Source organism: Eleutherodactylus coqui, chromosome 13 (genome assembly GCF_035609145.1).
Source record: "Eleutherodactylus coqui strain aEleCoq1 chromosome 13, aEleCoq1.hap1, whole genome shotgun sequence".
Classification (NCBI taxonomy): domain Eukaryota; kingdom Metazoa; phylum Chordata; class Amphibia; order Anura; family Eleutherodactylidae; genus Eleutherodactylus; species Eleutherodactylus coqui.
The window spans coordinates 30,740,857-30,751,346 of NC_089849.1; positions in this window are offsets into that span (position 1 = coordinate 30,740,857).

The following is a 10,490-nucleotide window of genomic DNA, read 5'->3' on the forward strand; positions in this document are numbered from 1 at the left end:
CACAACCAGGAGGGGCGAATAGATCCCTGGGGTGGATTGTGGCAGAGATTCATACATTGTATGTACACCAGACACAGCGCCTCACCTGGGGTCGTGAGGTTGGTAACTAGACCCGAAGACTGGCAACATGTGGCGGGTCTGATGAGTCATGGTACCAATTGTTTTGGGCTAATGGTAGGGTTCATGTTCGGCTAGGGTTGCCACCTTTGTCACAAAAAATACCAGCCATGGTAAAAAAAGGTGCGTGGCTAATTACGGCGTATTATTAGACCTCCGGGCACCCGGTGGCCTCTAGTGATCACAACCTCACTGGCTGCTGCATCACTTGACACAGTGGCCCCAGTAGAAAGAGCGACCCCCCCCACAGTAATATAAACCCCACAATAATAGTAACCCCCCCAGCAATATTAACCCCCACTCAGCAATAGTAGTAACCCCCTCAGTAGTAATAGTAGTAACCCCCTCAGTAGTAATAGTAGTAACCCCCTCAGTAGTAATAGTAGTAACCCCCTCAGTAGTAATATTAGTAACCCCCTCAGTAGTAATAGTTCCTCCCAACCCGTAAGACGTACCCTCTACTACCCACCCAAAATTCAGAAAAAAAAATGTGCACAAAAATAACCCCTAATTACTTACGATACCTAAAAAAACAAACATCAATCCTCACCCACTGCCGGCGTTCCGGTGCGTTTGCGGGTCTTTGTCGCTCCTGCAGGCTGCCGCAATGTCCTCCATGCCGGCAGAGCATTTCTTTCTGCAACGGGGCTTGAATTCTCCTCCTCCAGCAAAGATAATGCTCTGATTGGCTAGCCAGCGCCGGCGTCAGCCAATGAAAGCCGGCGCTGGGTTAACCAATCACAGCTATTCACTGACGTCCTTAAATGGCTGTGATTGGTTAACCTAGCGCCTGCTTCCAGAAAGAAATGCTCTGCCGGCAAGGAGGACATCGCGGCAGCCTGTAGGAGTGACGGGGACCCACAAGCGCATCGGAACGCAGGCGGTAGGTATTAGCCCCCCCAGTGTGATTACCAGCGGGGAGCTGCGGCAGCCCGGTTGGGAATCACTGAGAATACCAGCCTCAGTGTCAGGTGGGCGGTCGGGGCTGGTATTCAAAAATTTCGGCCTGTAATATGGCCGGTAAAAAAAAATACCTGCAGCTGCCAGGTGGCAACCCTATGTGCGGCGCAGACCCCGTGAAGCCATGGACCCCAGTAGACAACCAGGCACTGTGCAGGCTGGTGGTGGTTCCATATTGGTGTAGGGTGGGATCTCATGGCATGGGTTGGGTCTATTTATCCACCTAAACACATCATTGACCGAGGCCTGCTACATTCCACTGCCTGGTAACTATTTGTCCTTCATGGACTTCATGTACCCCCACAATGATGTGATATTCCAGCAGGATAATGCATCGGGCCATCGGGCCCAAGTTGTCCAGAATTGGTTCGAGGAGCATCCTGGAGAGTTCCTACAAATGGAGTAGCCTGCACTTTCACCCAACCTGAGCCCAGGGATGAAGTGGAGAGGTCCATTCACGTGCAAGATCTTGCACCTACAAATATCAGAGCTGTGGGTGGCTATTCAGATGGCTCAACATCCCTCCAGACGCCTTCCGTCCACTTGTGGAATTGCTGCCCTTCACTGAGCTAGAGGGGGCCCTACACAATATTAGTTCCCGTCCCATGACTTTTGGCATGTCAGTTAATACTATGTTATGTATTTAACTCCTGCCACTGTACACATGTAGCAGCGTGATATCTGATACCACGCCATCTGCAGCATATATACAGCTGACAGTGCTGCAATGGCATGGCCGACGCTTTTACCCCTCAGATGGCACGTCAATAGTGGCAGTGGCAACTAAGCGCTTAGATGAGGCGGCTCCCTGTATCACTCCATTGACCTCTCCGTGATGTGATAACAGGCAGCTTCTGGGCTGCTATGACCTTGAGATCTGCCATCTTTTTAGTACACCTATTAGCCCCTGCCAGAGGCACAGTACACTGCAGTACAGAGGTATTGCAATGCATTATAGAAGCGATCACATCATCAAGTCCCCTGATAGACAAAATGGATGGGTTCCTAGTAGAGATGAGCGAGCATTGCCCTTAGCGAGTACCTGCCCGCTCGAGAGAAGAGGTTCGGCTGCCGGAGCGGGTGACAGGTGAGTTGCGGCAGTGAGCGGGGGGGAGAGAGGAAGAGAGAGATCTCCCCTCTGTTCCTCCCCACTCTCCCCCGCAGCTCCCCACCTGCCGCCAGCAGCCGAACCTTTTCTCTCGAGCGGGCAGGTACAAAGCGCCACAATTTTACTTTGGCTTTTGGCCGCAGTTGGGCTTTTCATCATTGATGAGGTGCGCTAAACGTCGAAAAATGGAACAGACTGCGATGAGAATTCTGGGCTGTCTGAGAGGCTCCATTGAAAACAATGGGAGCGTTATGCCGCGATTTGCACGGTACTAAAAAACGCCGCATTAATCGTTGAAAGAAGCGTGTGAGGGGGGGGGGGGGGGGCGTTACTGCGATACCGGGCTTATGGGATGGGTTTATTACATTAGCACAATAAAAACACATTGTAAAGACAGAACAACTGACTCTTCATCGCCGCACTCTAAGACCCACCAGCTATATGTGTTTTTGCAGGAAGAGTTGAACTTCTTATTGGTACCATTTAAAGGTACAAATGACTTTTGGATTGGCTTTTTATTGCTTTTTTTTTGGGGGGGGGGGGGGACAAAGAAAAAAAAAACAATTCTGGCAATAATTTTAAATTTTTTTTTTAACGATGTTCACCATGCAAGATAAACAACTAAATATTTTCATTGTCTGGGGTGTTACTCACGTGGTAATCCCTATTATGTGTTTATTTATCACATTTTTATGTCGCATTTCATCCATTTCAAAAGGGGTTTTATGAGGAAAAATGTGAATTTTTTAACCCCTTAAGGACATGGCCTATTTTGGGCTGTAGGACGCAATGATTTTTGACAGATTTTCTTCTCCACTTATCAAAAGTCATAACTTTTTTATTTTTCTGTCAACACGGCCGTATAAAGGCTTGTTTTTTGCGTGGCGAACTGTAGTTTTTGATGGTGCCATTTTTGTGTACATAGACTATATTGTAAAACTTTTTTTTTGTTTTTTATGATAGCAGGGAGAGAAAACGCATTAATTCTGCCATAGATTTTTTTTACAGCGTTAATCATGCAGCATAAATGACACAATCTATTTTTTCTGTGGACCGGTACGATTACAGCGAGACCAAAATTCTTACATTTTTTTAGGTTTTTCCACTTTTCTGCAATAAAAACCCTTTTTTTGAAAATCTTTTTTTTTTTTCTAAATCACTGCATTCAAAGTCCTGTAACTTTTTAATTTTTTATGTACGGAGCTCTATGAGGGCTTATTTTTTGCGAGACGAGCTGTGGTTTTTATTGGTACCATTTTGGGGTACATACGGCTTTTTTGATCACTTTTATTGCGTTTTTAGGGAGGCAAAATGCAAAAAATTAGCATTTTGCCTCAGTCTTTTAGCGTTGTTTTTAATGCTTTTTTCCGTGCGCAGTCAAAAGCATGTGCAACTTATTGTACGCGTCGTTACGGATGTGACAATACCAAATATGTGGGGTTTTAATTTTTTTTAACCTTTTTTATGCTAATATGAGAAAAAGCATAAAAAAAGTTTTTTTTTAAGGTTTTTTTTACATTTTTTTAAATTCATTTTTTTAATCTTTTTTTTACACAACTTGTGTCCCTCTGAGGGACTTACAACACTGCCCTGATGATCTCTGTGATAAGGCATGGCAGGGCTACTGCCATGGATACGTGTATTTCCTGATGTATAGGATTAGCTTTTTTTCCCTTAGATTTCAGCCCCGTTTTGCACATCTTTACGTATAAGATCGTTACAAAATGACTTTGTTGACCAGAGATACAATGTTCTATTCCAGTTGCCTTACAAATAAATTTACTCTACAAGTTGTACATAAGAGGAAACCGCAAGACATTTGTGAAGAGGAAGTACAGCTCGTATACAGTGCCTAATCTATATCCGCAATTACATAATATCAATCTCTCTTATCAAGTTTTGGTTCCCAACATTCACTACAATGCAGACCACACCTACGTGGCCCCATGCAGACCACACCTACGTGGCCCCATGCAGACCACACCTACGTGGCCCCATGCAGACCACACCTACGTGGCCCCATGCAGACCACACCTACGTGGCCCCATGCAGACCACACCTACGTGGCCCCATGCAGACCACACCTACGTGGCCCCATGCAGACCACACCTACGTGGCCCCATGCAGACCACACCTACGTGGCTCCATGCAGACCACACCTACGTGGCCCCATGCAGACCACACCTACGTGGCCCCTCGCTCCTTGAGTTTCACATGTTTTCACTGTTAGGACTTTAAAACATAACCTTTAATAAAGCAATTAAAATTCAAAATAATCCTCACAAAGACTGACACACATAATACATAAAGAAAAATATTAATACCTCTGGAAGTATCTCAGAGGATTCTTGAAAATGTAGATGCCATATATTGTGCTTTCTAGGTATAGTGTGATGCCTTAACTGGTATCTATTTGAGGCAACGAGTAACCGTTTTAGGGTGATAATACACCCCCACAACGGTAGTATCTACAGTCTTGGGAAACTGATGGTGCCCAAGACTGAGATTATTTGTGCTTTGTATTAGCACCAAGAAGGCTTAATCAATATCTGGTCCTTGGTCCGACGCGTTTCGCTCAACTTGAGCTCCTCAGGGACCTCTTGTGAATATTTAATATGCCTCTCAGGATCTTAACAGCAATTGCATAATAATAACCAAATAGTGAGCATTCAGTTGGTCGCAGGTAAATATATATCTTGCAGATCAGATGTTATCTGCAATGAAGTATATAATACCTCTTAATATGGTAAAAAAATGTAAAAAATAAATTTTTTTCTTCAAAAAAATTTTTTTCTAAAAAGTTCAGAGTAAGCCATGTATCAGAGTCTCGCGTTGTGCAAGAGACAGTGCTGCATGGACTTTACACACCCATGCCTTGCATCTACCTTGATAGCTTGCTGGCCCCTATATATTTACTAATTCCTATCTACCAGTGGTAACGATGTTGCCTAATAGTTTTTAGGTCACACACTGGAGAATTTCTAACTACTATCTCTCTCCGCTAATTAGATTCTATTAGTGCCTTATTCCTAATGCTTCTCTGATTACAAGATAGCAAAAAGTATCGCACTAAGTAGCAGATAGATCAGTAAAATAAAAAAGGATAGAGCAACAGCAAGCCAACCACCCTGATGGTGAGTGATTGGTATTAGGGCAATTACAAGGTCTATTCTGTACATAACAACATCTCGTGTCTATTATACATTGGACTATATGAGTTGTATGCAGACTCCGGCTGATTACGACATCATGTTCAGGTTCGGAAAAAATGCATAGGTTTTTTGGAACATTAAAACCAAAAAACCCCCCAAAAAAGAGCTATCTTTTGGACGTAAAAGACATAATAAAGAAAACGTCCAAGATCGATACTGATCTTGAAGTGTTACTGTATGATACAATTTCACATTCCCTACCAGATAGTGGATTTTTTTGTTTTTTTTTTGTTTGTGTGTCCATAAGGTTTTTAAGCAATATTTATTAAAAGTTAATTTTTATGAATTTATATTTTTGGGTCCTAAAAGTGAGCTTGATTAAGTAATTGGGACCTTACTGCCTCTGTGAAGTGGTATTTGGATACCAATCACTCACCATCAGGGTGGTTGGCTTGCTGTTGCTCTATCCTTTTTTATTTTACTGATCTATCTGCTACTTAGTGCGATACTTTTTGCTATCTTGTAATCAGAGAAGCATTAGGAATAAGGCACTAATAGAACCTAATTAGCGGAGAGAGATAGTAGTTAGAAATTCTCCAGTGTGTGACCTAAAAACTATTAGGTAACATTATTACCACTGGTAGATAGGAATTAGTAAATATATAGGGGCCAGCAAGCTATCAAGGTAGATGCAAGGCATGGGTGTGTAAAGTCCATGCAGCACTGTCTCTTGCACAACACGAGACTCTGATACATGGCTTACTCTGAACTTTTTAGAAAAAAATTTTTTTGAAGAAAAATTTTTTTTTTTACATTTTTTTTACCATATTAAGAGGTATTATATACTTCATTGCAGATAACATCTGATCTGCAAGATATATATTTACCTGCGACCAACTGAATGCTCACTATTTGGTTATTATGCAATTGCTGTTAAGATCCTGAGAGGCATATTAAATATTCACAAGAGGTCCCTGAGGAGCTCAAGTTGAGCGAAACGCGTCGGACCAAGGACCAGATATTGATTAAGCCTTCTTGGTGCTTATACCAAGCACAAATAATCTCGGTCTTGGGCACTATCAGTTTCCCAAGACTGTAGATACTACCGTTGTGGGGGTGTATTATCACCCTAAAACGGTTATTCGTTGCCTCGAATAGATACCAGTTAAGGCATCACACTATACCTAGAAAGCACGATATATGGCATCTACATTTTCAAGAACCCTCTGAGATACTTCCAGAGTTATTAATATTTTTCTTTATGTATTATGTGTGTCAGTCTTTGTGAGTACTATTTAAAATTTTAATTGCTTTATTAAAGGTTATGTCCTAACAGTGAAGAGTTGCACATAACATTTTGGACTTTACTTGCCCCCAGTGACAAATTTGAGTTTCACATGAGTGTAAGCACAATTGCGCGCACCTCAGCACAACGTATTTGCACACTGAACAAGGCTTCTTACTGGACGTTTTCTTCCCGCAGGACATGTTCATTGGCGCTCAGCAAACAAACGTAGCAATTGAAATGGCTAATTAGTTCCAGCGCAATTACACAGTGTTTCACGCATATCCTTGCGTATTGTGCGTTTATTTGCATTTCCCCCCATTGACTTCTAAGAGAACATCTTGTGCGCAAATACACAGAAAGTTAGAGCATGTCCTTTTTTTTTTTTAGCGCGACCAAAATGCGTACACAAAATACGGAAACGTGAATGAACCAAATGAAATCAAGATAGAACATGGCGCGATGTTTCCCGCATCCCATCGCGGTTCTATGCAGTAAAACATCGCTCATGTGTATGACCCATTCAACAGAATGGGGTTCATATTTGTGCATCTCGCACTGCACAAATCGAGCCCAATGTTCTCGCCCCTGTGAAGCCGGCCTCAGGTAGTTGTAACAGAAAAATGCAACTTTGACTACTACGAAGAAATATGAAGAAACTAATTACAGAATTTTGGCCACTTCAATAGAGACCCCATCTAGTAAGGTGGCGCGTTGGAACTCGTGACCTTTAGAACCAAAGCAATTTTTGGCGTGATGTAGATTCCACTAGGTGTTGAAACTGCTCTGTAGGAATATCGGCCCCTGCGGACAGGAAGCTTCTTGTAATTGTTGCAGATTAGATGGACGTACTGACAGGTTCTGGCTGGCTGGTAGGAAGGGTTTATACATCACTGCATTTTGTGTGCTTCTCTATGGAGTGTTGTATACTATTTCCAATTGGCTGCAGAGATCAGGTGGGATGTCTGGAGGACTGGGGATAATAGAAAGGTGCACAGGCTCTCCGGCGGGAATGATGGGAGCTGGACATCCGGTGAGAGAGCGACAGGCTACTGAGTGAGCTGAGTGGGTGCACAGCCTAGAAAGACTGCACTGCAGGAAGAGACAGCTGCAAGAGAAGTCGGCTGAGGGAGCTGTACAAGACGTGTCCTGGAGATTCTGTGCCTGCTAGAGACAGACAATGGCACAAGAGAGGAGACAGCCTGTAACTGAGAAGTATGGCCCCATAATGCATCAGAACCAACATTGCTGAGGGAACAAGGCTGCAGGGACTACAGCTGGAGGGACTGTTACAGAGAGTCCACATTGTCCTACAACCCTGTGCATCGGTGTATCCCTGATGAAACGTTCGGCGGGACTACATATTTTATAACTGAGGTGTATTGATAATTTTTGTGATCTATAAAACATTATAATATTTTGCGTGTATTACAGTTGCGTATATCCTTAGTTAGGGTCAGTTAGGCTATCTAACTTTTCTGTAATAATACCACTTATCTATTAGTTTTCAGTGTTACAAAGTTTAATAAAAGCTGTGAACTTTTTTCCACCCAACAAGAGTGTCCTGGGGAATCATTTGTGGGGTCATCTGCCCATGTGTAATAGGTATGGGGGTTTGGTTGGGCAGAGTATTAACATCTTAGCAGTCTGTTCACTGTTATCACCTGCAGCACTTCATCACTTTCATGTTATTTTCGCCTAATTGAGTTTTTTTTATATTATTACAAAATCTTCCCTGCTGTATATAACTCATAAATGCACAATCGTATAACCTGTGTCTTCTGTCATCATAATCTGTGCAGTCCTGTGTACCCCATCTATACCAAAGATGACACCGCCAATCCCATTAATACACTGATGTGGCCATGTAGTACTATTATATTTCAAACTGATGTCTATGATGAACTTGAGAAGTTTACAGTGGGTCTTCAGCAGGAAGTAGAAGACATTAGTGTGGAGCTTGGTTACCAATGTCAGATGGTGTCCAACTGGGAGAAGAAACAAAAGATGGGTGAACAGTGGCTTACTGAGGGGAAGTCGGGGTTCCCTAAAGTTGCAAAAGAAAGGCGGATTGAAGTACCAGACTGTATTAGCGCCAAGGCGGATGCTGAGAAGTGAACCCTGATATGGGAAAAGCCAAAAGGTGTGGCCCAATGGCCGGTAGAAGAAAAGGAGATCCTGTTGGAGAATATTGAGAAAGAGACGCTCACCTTGAAGCGCCCCCTGAAGATGGTGTCAGAAGAAAAAATGGTATTGCAAAAGTCTGCTAAGAAGTTAAATGCAAAGGTGAAGCTCTGGAAGTCAAAGAGTCCTATTGCTGAAAAGAGAGTTCAGAGACTAATGCGGTCTAGGAGCCAGTTCAGACAGCAAGTAAAAGAGAAGGGCTTGTGGAAGAGTCCCGATAATGATGCTGGAACGCGAACTCTGGTACAAAGAGACCGCAAGGGCGTGATTTAACAACCGGTGGCAGGTCTGAAGAATTGTACGTCGCCCCAAGTTCCGGTATTAGGCATCAGGGGACTGGAGGAGGGTCACGTCCCGCCCTCGGAGATGTAAGAAACCAGGAATGTAATGTGGTCTCCCGCAAGCAGTTGCTGGAGATCCGTTCTTTAAAAGTATTGGGGCCTGTTTTTTTTGGGAATGGATGGCAGGTTGGTAGTGGGGCCGTCCATTTCACCTCCTCCACTCCCGGGTGCGGACGAGCCCAATCAGCCCAGGGGCGGAGGCTGAGCCAATTCTACAAAAGCAGGACGCAAGTGGTGACATATACCAAATTAGATGAAGGTGACCTGGGCACTCCAGGTGAACAGTTCGTAAAGACGTGGACGGTCTGGAAGAAAGACGTCACTTCTGTAAACAAAAGAAAAGTTGTTAAGGTGAGACCTAAGCAAAAGATACAGACTAAACAGACCTCTGAAGTACAAGAAGCCAAGAAGAAGGCAGAAAGTGAAGCTACTGAATCTGAGAAGGTTTCGCAAGTGGCGGCAGAAGTCTTGGAAGAACTACAGCCAAAGAATAATGACGTAAAGAAGCAAACCCAGAAAATAAAGAAACAGTTTGTCCAAATGAGAGAAGCCTATCACAGGGATGCTGGCTCCAAGGACCCACTCATCAGGGAACTGCCCACTGCCAAGCAAAAGTCAGAGTCAGAGGTAAAGGAACTTTAAAGAATGCTATTTGTTTTAACCGATGACAACACTGTACTAAGAGAAGAAATAGAATTGTTACAAAGGGAGAAAAAGATAATTGTAAACCTGAATGAATTGAAAAACAAAGTGGAGACTGTAATCCGTAGCAAGGCCATGCTGGAGCATAAACTGCAAGAGGAACGGGAAGAATACAGAGATAAGACTCTTGAACTAGAAAGAGACCCCCGAGCCTGGAGCTTTGACCCGGGAGGGCCAAGAAAAGGCGATACGGCCTACGGCCTATATCAAAGGGGGAGGGTATGTAGTAGTGCAGTACACAGGAGGGCCTGTAGAGGGCCAGAGACAGGACCTCTATTGCAAGGGTTAACCAAGCGGCGGAGCAAGAACAAGATAAAAAGCCAGTTCCTACCAAGGAAAGACGGAGAGTGTCTGGCTGAGAAGGCCAGGAAAACAGCTCAGGGGAGCTGCCGGGCTGTTAGCCCCGAATGTGTGGCTGATAAGGCCAGAGGTGGACAGGGAGACGCCCCTCACCTCAACACCTGGCAGAGGTGTGTGTCTGGGAGGACCAGACGGAGCGAAGATGGCTGCTGGACCCTAGCAGCCTATGTGACTGGCTTGGAGAGAGAAGCCCTGCTGTGCGCTGCACCTACAACGTGTGACCTGATCAGGCCGGGATGGCCTGATAGCCGTATGTTGGACTATAATTTTGTTTGCCTGAA